This window comes from Berghia stephanieae, chromosome 6 (assembly GCF_034508935.2).
Source record: "Berghia stephanieae isolate SIO BIC M18660-M18661 chromosome 6, UCSD_Bste_1.3, whole genome shotgun sequence".
Classification (NCBI taxonomy): Eukaryota; Metazoa; Mollusca; class Gastropoda; order Nudibranchia; family Aeolidiidae; genus Berghia; species Berghia stephanieae.
This window is the reverse complement of record NC_088365.1, coordinates 12,655,585-12,675,909: the sequence shown is the minus strand read 5'-3', so window position 1 is coordinate 12,675,909 and position 20,325 is coordinate 12,655,585. Positions and strand designations below refer to the sequence as shown.

Here is a 20,325-nt window from a genome sequence, read left to right as displayed (position 1 = left end):
AAGCATAATCGGGAGATGATGGAATTGACTTTCAGCCGTATCGTGCCTTTAGAAATTGATAATTTAGCAGCTGGTATATTTATGGGTTGACAGGCATCGACTCAAACACATGGGAGTCGCGGGAGTCGCTTCCTGACGACCGCAACGGCTGGAGATATGCGGTGATGGAGGGAGTGAAGAGAGGTGAGGAGAGGAGAAAGAAGAAGTCTGAGGAGAGGAGAGCAAGGAGGAAAGAGAGGCAGCAGATCCAAATACCAAACACAGTCAAACTATGTGTGCAACAACTGCGGTAGAGACTGCCATGCAAGGATTGGTCTGCTGAGTCACACCCGTCGTTGCTCTCAACAAGACTGATGAGACTAAAAGCCACACAAGGCGCAAACCATCGTCTCTTGAGACAGAAGGATGCCTACTTCTATATTTATGGGTGCTCAAAATTAGAGAGTGCAGTGTTAATACGACCGTATTAAGATTAATTGAAATGTTGATTGTGTATTTAAAAATACAATCATTCTTTCTAATCCACGAAAACTCACTACACATCATTTACATGACGTATTCTAATCGCTTGAAAGAGGATAGCGTAGCGCAGTACTTCTTCGTCTACCTTGAAATCAAAACCAGATGATCAAAGCTCTGAACTAACATCTAGAGACTACAGAACAAGAGGGCGCGCTTACCACTGAAGTTGACATCAGAGGTTAAATTAGTGGATTGACAAAAACGCTACTTCAAAGGTTAGAATAACGGGCCATCGATATATATAATATATATATATATATATATATATATATATATATATATATATATATATATATATATATATATAATTTCATTTTTCTAAACTCGAAAATCAATATAGCTTATTGAGATGTGAGTTCTAGGATGAAGTGCTTCAAAAGGAAAATCATGAAAAGACGAATTAACCTAGATTACTATAAAAACAAAGTTGGGAATGACAGAAGGTGAAAGCAGGACATAGTAAGCATCACAATATTATAAATATTTAATTATAGTTATAAACAATGGTCAGTTTGACATAAAGATTAATAGGGCTGAAATCGAGCTGTTGTTCCTTGTTAAGATATTTCAAATTTTTAAATATTCTTTTTCAACAAGAACATCAGGAAATCATCAACTTGCAGGGACGTTTTGTTTTGTTTGTCTTATGTATTTTTGAGCTTTTAAAGCAGCTCAGATTGTTCAATTGAGCAAATGAAAATGTATGACCAGCTGCTCCACAGGTGTATCATATCGCAGTGAACTTTTTAATTGAGTTATTGAGTCAACGTTTTGAAGCGTGCGATGGCTTGTATGCTTTGTTGAGTCTTTAACTGCAAACAATGAAACATTTCGAATATCCGATTGCTAGTACCATTTCGGTATTTGTTTATTCTTATATAAAATCAGCTTGAGACAATGCGTGACAAATACAAATCACGAATCTATTCTACAAAGACAAACTCGCATTTAAGATTAAGTATTGCGACAGCTTATACGGTCATATTAATTTTATGTAAAACATTTCCTCACAAAAAGGAATAAAACTAAATGTGTGAATTGGATTCAGTAGTCTGATGTCACGCCACCCGGCAACGGCAGCCATCTTGGTTCTAAACAAAGAAAATCATTACTTTTTATTCTTCATGCTGGCTAGAACTTTTCATATGCCTTGTGATCAGAATGTGGAAAAGTCATAACATGATCAAATTTATGGGGTTTTTTCCCCTCTGGACACGCTTTTATGCTCGCCGGGGAAATATTTCATACGGGCGTCCGCCATTGTTCCGATAGTTTAGAGCCAGTGTTACTAAGTTACCATGCGTCATTAGGTAGGAAGTGACGTTACGACTGTTGAAGAGTATTGCGACAAATCTGGTTGGAGCTGAGACAGTCAGATATTGTTCTTTTGTTGGTAAGGGCAGAATATATCATAGAGAACAGTTAAAGCTCGGACTACTGTAAATCAGCTAAATGTTGAATCACGGTTGACCTGCAAGAGAAAGCAACAATTGAAATCTTCAATTATTTATGATGTGTAAAGAGAAAATGCATACTGAGCATTTCACGTGATTTGCCGATTGCATGCTTTCTCGTCGTATTAGTTTATTTACAGGCTCATAAATAGCGTGTAGGTTGCCGTCCCTTTGACACATTCGATGGTTTTGAAATGAACCTCTTAAACGGTTGATTCCGATTTGGTGAATCCTCTTGAATCTAAAATAACACTCATCTACATTGACATTTCTCCAGACTATTTCACATCTCCATGTCAAACTTAATGGAATTAATATTTATGGCAAGGAATAGTTGCAGGAAATGTGGAAGTGAAAGTGAACGTTTCTATAAATTACAAAAAGATTTTACGTACTTACTTACTTATCCGAACCAGCGATCACCTAAGCTCAAGCCCTTTGGTCTTGTGCCATGATTTAAAAAAAACATCTGTCCTTCACATGCTACACTCGTTGGTATCCATTACTGGCTATAGACTAACACTCATTCACACGTGAGTCTAGTGGGTTAATTGCTCTACCCACATACAAACACAACGCCAGATATATTTCTGTGGTCATTGTCAGTTGGTAAGACCTGACACATAACACGTGACCCACTGATGTTCCAATGTGCTGAGCTTTGATAGATTACAGCACATATGTGACTCTCCGTCTCAAAACGGTATTATGTCGGGATGATTCAGACCCCAAAAAGTGAATTTAGAGATAGAATGATGAGAAATTGGAGCTTAGAAGTTTTTGCAATGCAAGAAATAGTCTTTATACTCCACCATGACGTAGAGAAATTAAACCCAAGTTGGATTTTTGTGGCTATTAATTCAATGTCCCTTACCGAGTGGATCCAGACATAATACCGCTTTGATAAGGTGGGTCACGCACGCAAATAAATGATAGATGAGATTGAAGGCAAGGGTGCCAATATTGTCCAAAAATAGCCACTTTTCCCATGACCTCACAATCCTTACATCTTACACCGTACGTCTTTTTTGTCTTATTCATTTTCTTTTTTTTTTTTTTTCTTTTTTTTTTCGATAAATATGAAATCCGAACCGTTCAAATCATTTTTGTGTGTGATTTAACTTGAAGCTTCTGTTCAGCTTTCCATTGTTTTGTTTTAGCTTAGATACACTTAAGAAAATATTTAAAATGGTAAATATCGAAAGTGTAATCAACTTGAAACGGATGGAAGGCTACAGCATGAGTATCGGTGGTAAACAAAGGAATTCAAGTGATTAAAACAGAAATTCTAAAGCTATTTCAAGTCCTTGAGAACATATTGGCAGTTGAATTCTTTAAAATATATAGTTAACCCTTAAAGGGCGGAAACTTTTTTTTATGAGTGTATCATTATATTATATATATATTATATATAATTTTAGTCCTCTCTTATTTTTAAAACAGAAATGGAGATTTGGCGAGTTGAGTTGAACTTCAAAGTTCAATAATCCGACTGTCTAGACTGTTTTGGACTTGACTTCAATTGGGATTGATCGTCTGTTTTTTTTTTTCTCTAATGTCATTTACCCATGGGTAAAACGTTTCAAATTTATATTTCAAGAATGTAGAATATCCACCTTCAATTATTCCTTTCAATTTTTTTTTCATTTACTAAAAGTAGAAAGCATCGGGCTAAATAAACCTATTCAAAATGTTTAAGCTTTTAACGTTCCCCTTACCAGCCAGTTTTAGAATTCCCCCCGAAAATTCAAACCCACCCACCACAAAATTGACCTTTCCTAATCAAACATAAAAGTAACAAGTGCTTTATATACAGAATGTTGTTCAGAAAAAGTATGTCTACAATACAGTGTTTAGTATTTATAGCTGTATTAAAAGCATTTCTTTAAATTTGTGATGTACAAGAAAAATCAGAATGAGAGAATTGTCGGTTACATCGTAACGAATGTGACGATTTTCCTATGGTTGGTAAGGAGAGGATCAAGCAAGTAATAAATGTTTCCTTCAAGAGATGAAGTGAGTAGGAAAGTGCCAGAAGACAATAGAGAATAAATTATTTTTTTTGCGGCGGTGATGGGGGTTTGAATCCGCGACCTTACTGGTACGACAAGTCGGCCTGGCCGGTGAGAGCGTGACTCTACCGTATGAGCTATCCACGATCCTGTTTTCTTCAAGAGATCAACATAAGCTATGCAAATAAGATTGAGTAGCGTCCTTGTCTCTACGTCTCTTGTGAAAAAGGTGATATAGAAAAATATCAGTTTAGTCCCCAGTCGAACGTCGCATGTTTAAGGTTAAAACATTTCTATGAAGCACTCAGTCTCCTGAGAATCTGAAGTTGTTATATTTATATGATTATTATTATTGTTGGTGTGTTGTTTAAAAGCCCCGTCACGATTTTCATCATTAAATACAGCGTGGGTAGTTGCAAATTTAAATGAATTAAAAAAGAATATATATATATATATAAATATAATAGATATTTGGTTTATGGAGGACGGATTCACTATTCGCATTGAGTGTTATGATGCTTTATTAACCTGAAAAAAACAGGCCAGAGGAAAAAAATATTCAAATTTTGTGTAGTACATAATTTAAGCAAGTTATGAGTCATTTTAAAATGCCTTTTACAACGTTAGACAATCGCATAAAATTAAATCTCAACCTTGGGTGGGGGAAGAACAGAGCATAGATTACTATTGTTATTATTATTATTATTATTATTATTATTATTATTATTATTATTATTATTATTATTATTATTATTATTATTATTATTATTATTATTATTATTATTATTTATATCCTGATCATGATGATGATGATGATGGTGATGATGATGATGATGATGATGATGATGATCATCATCATCATCATCATCATCATCATCATCATCATCATCATCATCATCATCATCATCATCATCATCATCATCATCTTCATCATCATCATCATGATCATCTTCATCTTCATCATCATCATCATAATCATCGTCATATAGTTGTAGAAGAGAAAGTGACTGAATATTTTTATTTAAATAAGATTAAGATAAACATTCAATCATTAAATGAATGAATGAATGAATGAATGAATGAATGAATGAATGAATTTATATAGCCCCTAGATCCACAATGTGGTCAGAGGCGCTTTACAATGCAAATAAAACACAACAATAAATTGATAATTTAAGCATAAAATCTATGATATTTGAATAGCATCAATCAATTTGTAATCTAATTACCACGCACTGTGCTACAAGATAAAAAATTAGGATATCTATAATGTGAAGGCCTAATATAAATGTTAAACATCAAATGATTTTCTAAAGAGATGTGTTTCAAGTTTCTTTTTAAAGTTTTCAAATGTCGGATATTTTTGAGGGATGAAGGCAGTTGGTTCCATAAGATGGGTGCCGACTGACTAAAAGATCTCTCACTAAAAGACGATCTACAGCGAGGAACCTGGAAGAGATCTTGACCACTGGATCTAAGTTCTCTCTCCGGCACATAGAGATAACCATGTTTTGTAGGTATACAGGAGCTGTCTTATTATAACATTTAAAAGCATAGTATAGGATTTTGAACATAATTCGGCTGTTAACAGGGAGCCAATGCAAAGATATTAAAATCGGCGTTACATGCTCTTTCCCCCAACAACCAGTCACCATTCTACCACCATTAAACAATAAATATAGCAATCATTAAATTAAGTCGCAGACAAAATTTCTGCAAAATTGAATATCATCCACCATCTGTCACCATACGAACTGTATTATATTGTTTGGAATCAAATTATTTTTCGTGTTTTCTTTTTCTCTTTTTTATGTCTTTTATTTTGTTCATATTTATCTATTATTTATTTATCTTTTTTTAAAATAATATTTTGATCGATCCATTTGTTAACTCATTTTAGTTTGGTCATTTTTTTTTTCTCTGTTGTAATAAAATCGTGGAGAGTAAACAAAAAAGAGCGTTCAATATTTAACTGTGGACTTCCAAATTGAGGGGAATTTAAAACAACGGATAAAATTATGGTGCGCAAAAAATGGGAACTCGTGGGTAGAATACAAATAGATGTAAAATGTATCCCTGTATCCACAGCAACAAATCCAATATAGCCGTGAAAATAATAATTCAGAAGCATGACGAATGTACCCCGTGTGGTGTCCGGGGTCCCTCAACTGAGAGGGTCAAGAATAGCCCAACGCCAAGCCAGCGTGTCGTAAAAGGCGACTAATGGTGTGTGATTCCCCCATCTTTGAGTCACCTGGTCCTCCAGGTTGGGGTTGGCAAAGGGTTAACACCCCTTTCCGTTAAACTCAAACCGTTACAGAAACACAGACAGACAAACTAAATCCTTTTTTTAGCTTGGGCGACCGAAGAGTTTCTGGAATTACAGAATTTATGAAGGACAACAGACAAAGCCGAAAGGACTCTGCTGACCCGATGACGTCTTCACCAAACAAGCAGCTTCGAATTGCGTCGTGGAACGTTCGCACCATGTATGAAGCAGGAAAAAGCTCTCAAGTTGTGACTGAGATGAGAAGATACAGGCTGCATATACTTGGAGTAAGCGAAACCCACTGGATACAATCCGGACAGAAACACCTCAAGTCTGGGGAGAAGATTTTATATTCAGGGAGAGGGGACGGGATTCATACACAGGGAGTGGGAATAATTCTAAGCAAGTTTGCCCAGAAGTCACTGAGAGGATGGGAACAATGCGGAGAAAGGATCATCATGGCGTCCTTTACAACACGGAGTAAGAAGATCAGCATGAACATTGTACAGATCTATGCCCCAACAAATGATGCAACAGATGAGGACAAAGATACATTTTATGGTCTGCTACAACAAGTCATTGACAAGTTGCCAAGGAAAGACATCAACATATTGATGGGAGATGCTAATGCAAAAGTGGGACAGGATAACGTAGGCTATGAAGGTATCATAAGACGTCATGGCATGGGAGAAATGAATGATAATGGAGAGAGATTTGCAAATTTCTGTGCATTCAACAGTTTGGTGATTGGAGGATCAGTGTTCCCCCATAAGAGGATCCACAAAGCAACTTGGGTCTCACCAGATGGTGTGACAGAGAATCAGATTGATCATTTTTGTATCTCTCGTAGATTCAGACGTTCATTGGAAGATGTGACAGTACGGAGAGGGGCAGATGTTGGATCAGACCACCACCTGCTATTGGCAAAGCTTAAGCTCCGACTCAGAAAACACGGGGCCAGATCACATACAAGAAGAAAATTCGAGGTGAATGCACTTGATGGGGAAAAGAATGAGGAATTCAAACTACAATTGAGTAATAGATTCCAACCTCTTACTGAGCTCGAGGAGGACATAGATGTAGAGTCACATTGGACAAAGATCAAGGAAGTCTACATAACAACTTGCCACGAGGTATTGGGGGTAAAGAAATCGGAACATAAAGAATGGATAAGTCCAACCACCTTGGACCTTATTGAAAAGAGAGAACAAGGAAGGAACAAGTGAATGCAAGCCGAACAAGGGCTTCAAGACTGGATGCACAAGAGCAGTATCGAGCCATAGCTAAGGAAGTCAAAAGATCTGTGAAGAAAGACAAGGAAGCATTCATGAACAGACTTGCAGAGAAAGCAGAAGCAGCAGCGACTGGACACATGAGGATCCTTTATCAAACTACCAAGACACTTGCTGGAAAATATGGGAAACCAGAGGTACCAGTCAAAGACAAAGATGGGAAAACTATTTTTGGAAAAGAGGCTCAATCTGAACGATGGAGGGAACATTTCAACTGCCTTCTGAACAGACCACCACCAGACAACCAGCCAGAAATTTTGCCTGCAAGGAATGAGCTACCAATTAGCTGTGATCCACCATCGATAGCAGAGATTGTGGGTGCCATTAACAAGATGAAAAGGGGGAAAGCTGCTGGACCAGACCAGATTCCACCGGAGGCTCTAAAAGTTGATGCGAAAAGAAATGCTGAGGCCCTGCACCCACTATTTGAGAGAATCTGGAATGACGGGATATTCCCAAAGGATTGGAAGGAAGGACATCTTATCAAGCTTCCAAAGAAAGGGGACCTCAGTAATTGTAATAATTATCGAGGCATCACTCTTCTTTCTATCCCAGGAAAGGTTTTCAACCGTATTATTTTAGAGAGAATTAAGAATGCAACAGATGCTAAACTGCGGGACGAACAGGCAGGTTTTCGGAAAAACCGTTCAACCACCGACCAGATTGCCTCTCTGCGAGTCATAGTAGAACAGTCTATAGAATGGAACTCTCCTCTTATTGTCAACTTTCTGGATTACGAGAAGGCTTTCGACAGTATTGACAGAGCAACATTGTGGAAAATTCTGGCACATTATGGACTCCCTGAAAAGATAGTAAACCTCATTAAGGAAATGTATGAAGGATCAAGTTGCAGGGTTGTACATGAAGATCAGCTTACTGACAGCTTTGAAATTAAGGCTGGTGTCAAGCAGGGATGCTTGCTCTTACCATTCCTGTTCATCCTTGCCATTGATTGGCTAATGAAGGAAACCTCCAAAGGGAGAAGAAATGGGATACAGTGGACCCCCTGGACACAGTTGGATGATCTGGATTTTGCAGATGATCTGGCTCTTCTGTCCCACACCCAGGACCAGATGCAAGCAAAAACCACAATTATAAACAGCCTCTGGGAATCAATTGGTCTAAGAATTCACCCTGCAAAGTCAAAGGTCTTGAGGATAGGTACGCGTCAAAGGGAGCAGATCAAAGTAAAAGATCAGGAACTCGAAGATATAGACACTTTCTGCTATCTCGGAAGTATAATTGACAAGGATGGAGGCACGGAAGCAGAGGTGAAAGCACGAATGGGAAAGGCACAGGCTGCATTCACATCTTTGAACAGAGTTTGGAGAACTAAAGATATCTCCCTTCAACTAAAGCTAAGACTTTTCAACTCAAACGTGAAGTCTCTCCTACTGTATGGATGTGAAACTTGGAACGCATCACAGGCATGTATAAGGAGGGTACAGATTTTCGTAAACAGGTGCATGCGTAAGCTACTCAGAATAAAATGGATGGATAGAATAAAAAATGAAGAAGTATGGAAAAGAACACAGCAGAAACCAGTGGGAGAGGATATAGGAAGACGACGATGGAGGTGGATTGGACACACGCTTAGAAAGAATGACTCAACTATAACAAAGAAAGTATTGGACTGGAACCCTCAGGGCAGAAGATCAAGGGGAAGGCCACGAGGAACATGGAGAAGAATTAAAGAAGCTGATATACAGAGAAGTGGTAAGACCTGGAATGAGATAAAAAAAGTTGGCTCAGGATAGAGAAGGATGGAAACTGTTTGTCTGTGGCCTATACCCTGACCCAGGGTGAAAAAGGCAATGATGATGATGATGATGACGAATGTACAGAAATCCTTAAGAAATGGAGTGATCGTGAATGTGAACTAACCTTGACAATATCTACTCCAAAGATGAATGGAATAACACAAACCTGAGAAATATTATAGAAGTCAGAAACACCTCAGATGCGATAGCTTAGTGATATTCCAGTCTGGTGTTGATCTTCAGGGCTTGCTGAAGAAGCGCTTTGAGCACAATTAGTGGAATTTGCGCTATATATAAAGCTCAATATTCTTTTTTAATTTTAAACATTCAAAGCTAGAGGTGCCTAAATGAGCCAGTTAAATGGAGAGAAAAATAAAGTGAGTAGATGTGACTCATAGATAAGGGAAAAACACTTATATAGATAGTTCAAAGATGACGTCACTTGGGTCTGTATTATTGTTTTTTGCCATCCGCGTTTATGAGTAATGCTCACTGAACTGTATAAAGCCGACTATAAACGTTCATGGATACACACAGTTTTGTGTGTTGGTCCGTTATACTTCCGGATGGCAATGTTATGAGCTTCTTAGCCAAGCGCATACTATCTCTATGAGTAACATCTACTGACTTTATATTTCTCTCTAATTAAACATTCAAGGGTTTTAATCGGATGTGTTTCCCGTTTGCGACATGATATTGTCTGTGTTGCAGAATTTCAATACACAAACTTGAGCGGCCCTAGTGCCGGGATGGCAAGGTAGGTAGGTTGAAATGTCAGGCCACAGCTGTTTCCGATGTGTTGGCAATGTCCCGTAGATGCTGCTGTGTAATCTCACAATCTTCCCCCCGTCTCGCCAACGTAACATGTAACAATTTGCGCATCTAAAGGCAGCAGCTTCTTATGGTTCTCACACCACCATGTTATGACGATCGACCCAATCAGCAAAGTCCGGTCCGCATTCGTGCATCGCGTCGCGAACCCGTCCGGTAGCATCGTCACAATACACCGTTCAACTAGATGCTCTGCCGTTTCGGGTTCTTGCCCACATCCGGTACATGTAAGACAGGTGGAAAGTCACCACTGATGAACCGCTCTTTTCGTGATGAGATGCATCTCATGGCATACACAAGGTTGCGGTCTGTACAAGAAAAAGATCTTGTGATGGTCTAATTTGTTTTTCTCCAGGAATGCTGTGGTCTTGTCTTCATAAAGCTGCCTACTCGCCCTACATTTAGGCCTCATACATCTGGAGACTATAGGGAATGAGATTAGCGGAAGAGTAGCGTCCCTTGATTGGACGTCACCCATAGTCTGTGACGTCACCGGCGGAAAAGTTATTAGAGAGAGAACGTCATGTTGGTTGTGCGCATGCGTCTCTCGTCCTCGCGTCTTCCGGCTGCTCAAGACGGCTGCTTACAAGCAAATTCTTCAACTCACTCAACCTTAACACCGACTATATCCGTAGTTTACCCTGGTTAATTTTACCCCATGCCTATTTATTACATTTTTCTGAGACAAATTATAGGCGTAGTATCAAAGCTAATGTTTTTAGTTTTTGCATGTTAATGGTAGTTGAATAAAACTGTCTATGTACATGCTCATTTTTAATACATTCTTTTTCCAATTTTGAAAAGTAGCAAAAATCCCTAGGATTGAGTGAGTTAAGTTCCGTCTCTTCTATATGCTTCCAACAGATGTCCTCCTCAGCTTGGAGAAGTTTTGAGTTCGGATTCTGAAACGTTCCTTGTTTGGTATTTTGTTATTTTCTGAAGTTGTTCTATTCATTTTGTTTATTACTTTTTACAGTCCACAGCTTCTAGATAATAGCTTAATATCACTTAACCTGTGTTGTTGGGTTTTTTCTTATCGGCTATGTGGTCTTGTGGGTATGACACTCGCTTTTGGATCGGAAGGTCCTGGGTTTGAGCCTCGCGCTCGGCGCATAGTTGAGTCCTTGGAAAAAGCTCTTTACTCACTTTCTCTCACCGTACTCAGGTGTAAATTGAGTACCTGGCCGTTAAAAGGGTTGTCTTTGTCCGAAAAATTGTAATATCACCTAACAGGCGGCATGTCCCATCCTACATGTTAAATGTTTCTGTTGACCAGGGACCCCTTGTAAAGTGCTTTGAGCACATTTAGTGGATATTGCGCTATATAAAGCTCAATTTTTTTAAAAATATCATACGACAGAAGAGCGACAGCTATGATGAGGGTAAAAAATAAGCTTTTATATCGCGCATTATCCACTAAACGTGCTCCACGCGCTTTACAACAGATCCCAAGCTAACAGCAACATTTAACGTGTAGGATGAGACATGAGATCTGTTAGGCGTTGTTACACTTTTTTACCCGACAGAGACAAACAACACTGTTAGCGCCATGATAATTATTTTACAACTGAGTATGGTGAGATAATGCGACTAAAGATTACTTTCCAAAGACTCAACTATGCGCCTCTCAGAGCACGGGACTCGAACCAAGGACACCCCGATCCAAAGGCGAGTGTCATACCAAAGGCCACATTTCCACACATCCACCATCGACGTCATTAAAGAACACCGTCATAATTTACTTCCACGTCCAGTTTCTCCCTTTTCCTGGATAGGTAGATAATCCTATTCATCAACCTGCTTTGTGTCAAAGTCGCCCTGAAATGAACACTACCAAAAGGCTTTTTCTTGTGACGAAGGAAACCATAATGAAATTGTATACCTCTCATCTATGACCTTTCAACTCTCCCGGACCAAAACAAGCCATTAGCCACGATAATGCTAGCTTACTGATGTAGTTAGTCCGATGTCTTTATAGAATAATATACGTTATAACTGTAACATAAAGACAACAGACAGATTGAATGAATATAAAAGAAAATGAAACATTGTTGTGGGGCCTCTTACTTTAGAACTTTCCAATTAGTCATGTTGTTATTAGTATTAGCGGTACCATTACTATCACGTGTGCTTGTGTGTGTGTGTGTGTGTGTGTGTGTGTGTGTGTTTGTGTGTGTGTGTGTTTGTGAGAATGTAAACACGGTTACCATTTGGGAGTTTTAAATGCCAAATTCTAAACTATTGGAGTCTGAAATGGAACAATAGGGTTTGGCATTATGACATTATTGCTTGGCATTTCCCCCCCCCCCCCCCCTTCCAATCACTGACTTAATTTCACATATTATTTTCAAGTCATATTGACAATCATTTCTAGCGGGTATTGTGTAGAGTAAAAGAGGGAGAGGGAGACGCAAAAAGAAGATTGTCACACGTCATCAGCGAATGGAGGAATAGGCCAGTGACTGAATTTATAATTGAGTCTATAATCGAGCTTTATATAACGCAATATCCACTAAATGTGCTCAAAGCGCTTTACAAGGGGTCCCTGGTCAACATCAACATTCAACATGTAGGACGGGACGTGACGCCTGTTAGGCGATATTACAATTTTTCGGACAAAGAAAACGCTGTTTAACGGCCAGGTACTCATTTTACACCTGAGTACGGTGAGAGAGTAATTCTCACTAAACGGTATTAACCAGACTATAAAAGTTTAAGGTTACGCATAGATTTGTTTGTTGGTCAATTATACTTCCGGATGGCAATGTTGTGAGCTTCTTAGCAAAGCGAGTATTGTCTAAAGGGAGTTAAATGTACACTGGTGTGGGCACATTTATCATTGGGGAAAAGATTTGGTGGTAAATAATAATGATAATAACAATAATAATAATAATAATAATAATAATAATAATAATAATGATAATAACAATGATAATATAAATGATGATATAACTTATAATAAATATGATATAACAATAATACATAATAATGATAATAACAATATAATAATAATATGATAATACAATATATAAATAAAATAATAATATAATAATATATAATACAATAATAATAATAAAATAATATAATAAAATAATAATAATAATAATATAATAATAATAATAATAATAATAATAATGATAATAAAATAATAATAAATAATAATAATATAATAATAATATATATATAATAATAATAATAATAATAATAATAATAATAATAATAATAATAATAATAATAATAATAATAATAATAATAATAATAATAATAATAATAATAATAATAATAATAAAATAATAATAATTAATAATATAATAATAATAATATATAATACATAATAATAATAATAATAATAATAATAATAATAATAATAATAATAATAATAATAATAATAATAAATAATAATAATAATAATAATAATAATAATTAAGATAATAAAATAATAATAATAATAATAATAATAATAATATATAATAATTAATAATAATAATAATAATAATAATATAATAATAATAATTAATAATAATAAATAATAATAATAATAATAATAATAATAATAATAATAATAATAATAATATAATGATGATGATGATAATAATCATAATAATAATAATAATAATAATAATAATAATAATAATAATAATAATAATAATAATTAATGATAATAGTAATAATAATAATAAAAATAATAATAATAATAATAATAATAATAATAATAATAATAATAATAATATAATAATAATAATAATAATAATATATAATAATAATAATATAATAATAATAATAATAATAATAATAATAATAATAATAATAATAATAATAATAATAATAATAATAATAATAATAATACTGTGTGAGTAAAGATTATGTAAGAAAATGTTTAATGTGTTGTGTTTGATTACGAGACGTTAGCCTTCAGATTAGACCATTGGCTTTGTACAAAGACTGTCAACGAGGTTGATTCATACCGTTTTGCGAGGATGGGTCACATAAAATATTTAGGGAGATAACTTATCATTTCATTTAAATGGATTTAAGTCTTTTAATAGTCGAGTATTTGAATCTTCTATCAATGAATGTGAAATTACTTGGAATTGGGACAAATTCATATAAAGATAAAAAACATCTGCTGTATTTATTTTAGATACGATTAAAAACAAATATGTTACCGACCGCTTTAAAACAATACTATTTATTTCGGAGAATTTCATAGAAGATGTAAATAAATGGATTTATGCACAAAAAAATGTAAAACATCTATCAAGTTTCTCGAGTTTATTGAATAACAATAGTCATATTATAGAACGGAAGGTTCGTTTAGGTTTTATTGCGTCGAGCTGCATTATCATGTTTATTAAATAATAATAATAATAATAATAATAATAATAATAATAATAATAATAATAATAATAATAATAAAAATAATGATAATAATGATAATAATATAATAATGATAATAATATAATAATATAATAATAATAATAATAATAATAATAATAATAATAATAATAATAATAATAATAATAATATATAATAACAATAATAATATTGATATTAATATAATAATAATAATAATAATAATAATAATAATGATAATAATAATAAATAATAATAATAATAATAATAATAATAATAATAATAATAATAATAATAATAATAATTAATAATAATAATGATGATGATAATAATAATAATAATAATATATACTTTATTCATCCAAAAAAATGGAAATTCGTTTACAGACGTGGCATGCATAAAAATGTATAAACACAAAGGTGAGAATCTATGGCGATAATGTATACACATACACACACACACACACACACATAAATATTATATATATATATATACATATATATATATATATATATATATATATATATATATAATATATATATATATATATATATATATATATATATATATATATATATATGCAAATGCACAAAAATGTAAAAAAAATACATACAACCAAGAACCAATAGCAACACTTTATTTTTTAATTTGATAAATTGAGATAGGCCATACATCTGGCCTTTAGTTCGAGCTTGTGTGTGTATATTTAAAAGATAGTATTTAATTTAAATCACAGTTGCGCGTTAAAAATTCGAACACCATGTGGCAAAATGAATTAAAGAGAATAAGTGTGAATTCTTGAGGTGCGGATAATAAGAAATGTATCATTTTAATCGTTTCATCTTCCGGTTCACTCTTCGTCATTTCATTCCCGATATCATGTTACCAAAATGAACGCAGTGAGTCGCATATTATTATAGCCTCTATCTGTTAAAATAAAATTCGAAAAATGTGACCCATGATCTCAAAACGTATTATGTCTGGGTGAATCTCACCCCTGTAACTGAATTTAGAGTTAAAGTTATAAGAAATTTGAATTTCGATGTTTTACTGAACGAAAGAGTGAAAATGGAGAGGCTTCGTATGGGAACAAAACAGATAATTGACGTTTCGGGTACAACCCTTCATCAGCACAACAATACACAAATAAACGTGGAAAACAAATAATATAAAATGCAAAATAACTTGTATCGTCTGTACTCAATGGTGGTTGCAGTATGAATTAAACAATTTCGATGTTTTAAAATGTAACACCTTGTCTATTTTTTTCCACTATTACGAATAGAAATGAACAACATTCATATGTTAGTGGCGAAAAATTCAATTTTCAGCATCAAGTTCACCCGACATAATACCGCTTTGTCACGGCTGGTCACAAATATATGTAAAAATACAACACGGTCTTACGTAACATGTTATCTATCAGCAAGGTCAGGCGCTACAAAGGAAATGTAGTCCAAAAAACAAACAAACAGAATCATTAAGCTATTATCTACGCTGTGAAAATTGCATCCAGCGTTCAACAGTTTTGAATGGTCTACAATCAATTGAAAGACTGTAACATTATTGTAAACGCCAGCCTTCGAGATGTCTCCAAATGGCTTTTACATCGTCACTGCTTGGTTACTCGTCATTAGTGGTAAGTTTTAATAAGAAAGTAAATATCGAACTGTTATTATTATTATTATTATTATTATTGTTATTATTATTATTATTATTAGTAGTAGTAGTAGTAGTAGTAGTAGTAGTAGTAGTAGTAGTAGTAGTAGTAGTAGTAGTAGTGGTAGTAGTAGTAGTAGTAGTAGTAGTGGTATCAGTAGCAGTAATAGTAGTAGTAGTAGTAGTAGTAGTAGTAGCAGCAGCAGCAGCAGCAGTAGTAGTAGTAGTAGTAGTAGTAGTAGTAGTAGTAGTAGTAGTAGTAGTAGAAGTAGTAGTAGTAGTAGTAGTAATAGTCGTATCAGTAGCAGTAATAGTAGTAGTAGTAGTAGTAGTAGTAGTAGTAGTAGCAGCAGCAGCAGTAGTAGTAGTAGTAGTAGTAGTAGTAGTAGTAGCAGCAGCAGTAGTAGTAGTAGTAGTAGTAGTAGTAGTAGTAGTAGTAGTAGTAATAGTAGTAGTAGTAGTAATAGTAGTAGTAGTAGTAGTAGTAGTAGTAGTAGTAGTAGTATAGTACTAGTAGTAGTAGTAGTAGTAGTAGTAGTAGTAGTAGTAGTAGTAGTAGTTAGTAGTAGTAGTAGTAGTAGTAATAGTGTGTAGTAGTAGTAGTGTAGTAGTAGTAGTAGTAGTAGTAGTAGTAGTAGTAGTAGTAGTAGTAGTAGTAGTAGTAGTAGTAGTAGTATAGTAGTAGTAGTAGTAGTAGTAGTAGTAGTAGTAGTAGTAGTAATAGTAGTAGTAGTAGTAGTAGTAGTAGTAGTAGTAGTAGTAGTAGTAGTAGTAGTAGTAGTAGTAGTAGTAGTAGTAGTAGTAGTGTAGTAGTAGTAGTAGTAGTAGTAGTAGTAGTAGTAGTAGTAGTAGTAGTAGTAGTAGTAGTAGTAGTAGTGGTAGTAGTAGTAGTAGTAGTGGTAGTAGTAGTAGTAGTAGTAGTAGTAGTAGTAGTAGTAGTAGTAGTAGTAGTAAATTGAGGGGAGGATTAAGAGGAGGATTAGAGGTGGAGGATGAGGAGGATTGACTCTTATTTATTTACAAACTGAATACGCTGAATTTGTGAATTGAAAATTCAAAGTTTGTTAGATTTTGTGTTTTGTCACAGTCTAAAAATAAATTATTTACTCATTATCTGTCCCGTTATAAACCTTTATTGATAGGACCAGCTCCATGTCAGGCTGTGGAATGTACTTGGGATGCCATGATGCACTGTGTGGGAGGATCGGAATTCAAAATTACAAATCCTGATTGCGAGTGAGTTTGTTTGGAGATAAGTTTTTGGTTGCTATTGATATGAAGAAAATACAAATCTTTTTGGTTCTTTCTAGAAGTTAAGCCAAATTTTCATCAGAATTGGCTCTCAAATAACCAAAAAAAAAAGTATATTTTTAACCAATAAACAAAAGAGGAGTTTTGAGTCCGAAACGTTCTGTGCTACTAATTTTATTCTGTTTTTGAAATTATTATATTATCTATTTTTGTTCGATTCTATTATCTCTAGATGAACCAATTGTGACCCAACGTCTCAAAACGGTATTATGCCGGGATGAACCAGATGCGAAAAAGTCAAATCATAGTTAAACTGGTCAAAAATATGAATGGCTAGGGACCCCTTGTAAACAGTTTTGAGCACTTAATTCAATTTCCCAATTTTCAAAAGCTTTATTCTTTTCTCACTTCATTTCATGTTATTATCACAAGTCACTTTTCGCTGAAACATTGAGGATATGTTATTTCAAGGGTCCGACGGCGATACAGAGTGCAATTTTCATGATTTTAGAATTAAATTAAAGTTATATGTGACCTCTCCTCTCAAATTGGTATTAAGTCGGAATGATTATTTTTAGAGTGCCGATTACCAATGATTCATATTTTTGACCAGTTTAACTATAATTTGACTTTTTAGCATCTGGTTCATCCCGACATAATACCGTTTTGAGACGTTGGGTCACATATTATGTAATTCAAGAATGCATGTTGTATCATTAGGATTATGTTTAACCAGTTAACTGCCGTACTCTAGAAAGACGAGGCCCCAGGTTTGAGAGATTATGCCAAGATGAGGCCCCTGAACTTTCTCCTTACCGGCCATTTTCAGAATTGTTCCCAAAACTTCACACCCACCCAACACAAAAACAGATATTCCTTACTCAAACAGAAAAGCAACAAGCACATTCTATACATGATATTGTTCGACAATATGAACTCTATTACAGAATGTCAAGTTTTTATTGCTATAGCAAAAAGAAATGAAATCTGGATGAGAAAAGTGACGGTTGCATCGTAACAAATGACGATTTTCCAATAGGTGGTAAGGAGAGGGTAGTAGTAAAAATGTATTTCGTCAGCCCATCTTCTAAAGTCTTCCTTCGCCCTAAGGACGGTTTCGTAGACACCTTCAAGTTTAGTGACTGGGCAGTGGAGGTTGATGTGATCGCTGGTCTCTGGGGCTGCCTGACATTTCTGGCACTGTTTCGAAGTTTCCATCTGCACATAATATGTGATGCAGTTCTGTCATGGCCAGAAAGAGAGATTTAAATCGATTGATATTTGAAGTTTTCGGGACAAATGTTGAAATACGTTTTCTTTCCAGAGTACCTACTGTCTTTTACTGGTTCTATTCTTCACCTTTTAGGCTTGCCTGACGACACATGCTGGAGCGTTGAAATAACAAAATGCTCAAAGAGGTTTCCCACTGACTGGAATCATATACATAGGAGGCTGGATCTCACGGACATTTGCCGAAAATTCAAAAGGTACAAGAACAATATTACTAACAACAAGATATGAAGTGAGTAGAAAAGTGCCAGAAGACAATAGAGAATAATTTTTTTTTCGCAGCGGTGGTGGGGTTTGAACCTGCGACCTTATTGGTACGACAACTCCGCCTGGCAGGTGAGAGCGTGGCTCTACCGTGTGAGCTATGGAATAGCATAAGTGCCTGCTCCACTCACTTTTCTGAAGAACAATATTATTACTAATTGGCTTTAACTCTCTCCTTACCAGTTATTTTTAGAATTTCCCCCGAAAATTCACACCCACCAGGCACAAAAATAGACTTATCTTACTCAAACAATAAAATAACAAATGAGTTCAACACAGTGTTTAGTATTTCTAGCTGTAATCAAAGCATTTCTTTAAATTTTGTAATGTACACGAGAAATCAGAATAAGAAAATTGTTGGTTGTATCGTAACGAATGTGACGATTTTCCTATGGGTGGTATGGAGAGGGTTAATGTTTTGTTTAAGAATGCACATCAAAACTAGAGATCATGCGATATTTAAAAAGAAGAAAAAACGAAAAACCATAGACAAGCTTGAACATAAATAATATGTGTAGTGCATACCTTCAAGTTTTTATTTCATGTTTTATTGTGCGGCTATGTGGTCTAGTGGTATGGCACTCACGTTCGGATCGGAAGGTCCTGGGTTCTATCCTCGCTCAGCGCATAGTTGAGTCCTTGGAGAAGGCTCTTTAAGCACCTTCTCTCACCATACTCATGTGTAAAATGAGTGCCTGACCGTGAACAGCGTTGTTTCTGTCAGAAAAATTGTAATATCGCCTAACAGGCGTCATGTCCCGTCCTACATGTTAAATGTTGCTGTTGGCCAGGGACCTCTTGTAAAGTGCTTTGAGCACGTTAAGTGGATGATATACCACTTGTCAATCTGCGAAATTCAATTAATTCCACCATAAAGGTGACAAGTTAATATAGATAGTATGCGCTTAGCTAAGAAGTTCATAACATTGCCATCCGGAAGTATAACGGACCAACAAACAAAACTATGTGTAACCATGTACTTTTATAGTCTGGTTAATACAGTTTAGTGAGAACAACTCACAAACGCGGATGGCAAAAAACAATAACAAAGGCTTGAGTGACGTCATCTTCGTTTTATCTGTACAATGCTCTCGTTTAATTTTTTTCCCAGCATTCATTTAGTACCTGGACGTCAACAGCGTCGTCTCTGTACGTAAAAAAAAAAAAAAGTATAACATAGTCTTACAGGAGTCATATCTCATCCAACGTGTTGCTGTTGGTTTGGGACTCCTTGTAAAGCGCTTTGTGCACGTTCAGTCGATATTGCGCTTAATAAATGCTCAATTGGATACAAAAGTCTGATGTCACGTCGCCCAGCAACGGCGGTCATCGTGGTTCTAAACAAAGAAAATCGGTACTTATTATTCT

At 35.1% G+C, this 20,325-nt stretch overlaps 1 long non-coding RNA gene across 1 annotated transcript in view; it reads left to right on the top strand.

The window, feature by feature from the left end:
* Nucleotides 1-18,664: 18,664 nt before the first annotated feature.
* Nucleotides 18,665-20,325, top strand: part of LOC144975623 (uncharacterized) — a 4,158-nt gene continuing 2,497 nt past the window's right edge. Inside the window, exon 1 of the long non-coding RNA XR_013645956.1 lies at nucleotides 18,665-18,890. This is a non-coding gene — a long non-coding RNA (uncharacterized LOC144975623). The remainder of the gene's footprint in view (nucleotides 18,891-20,325) is intronic.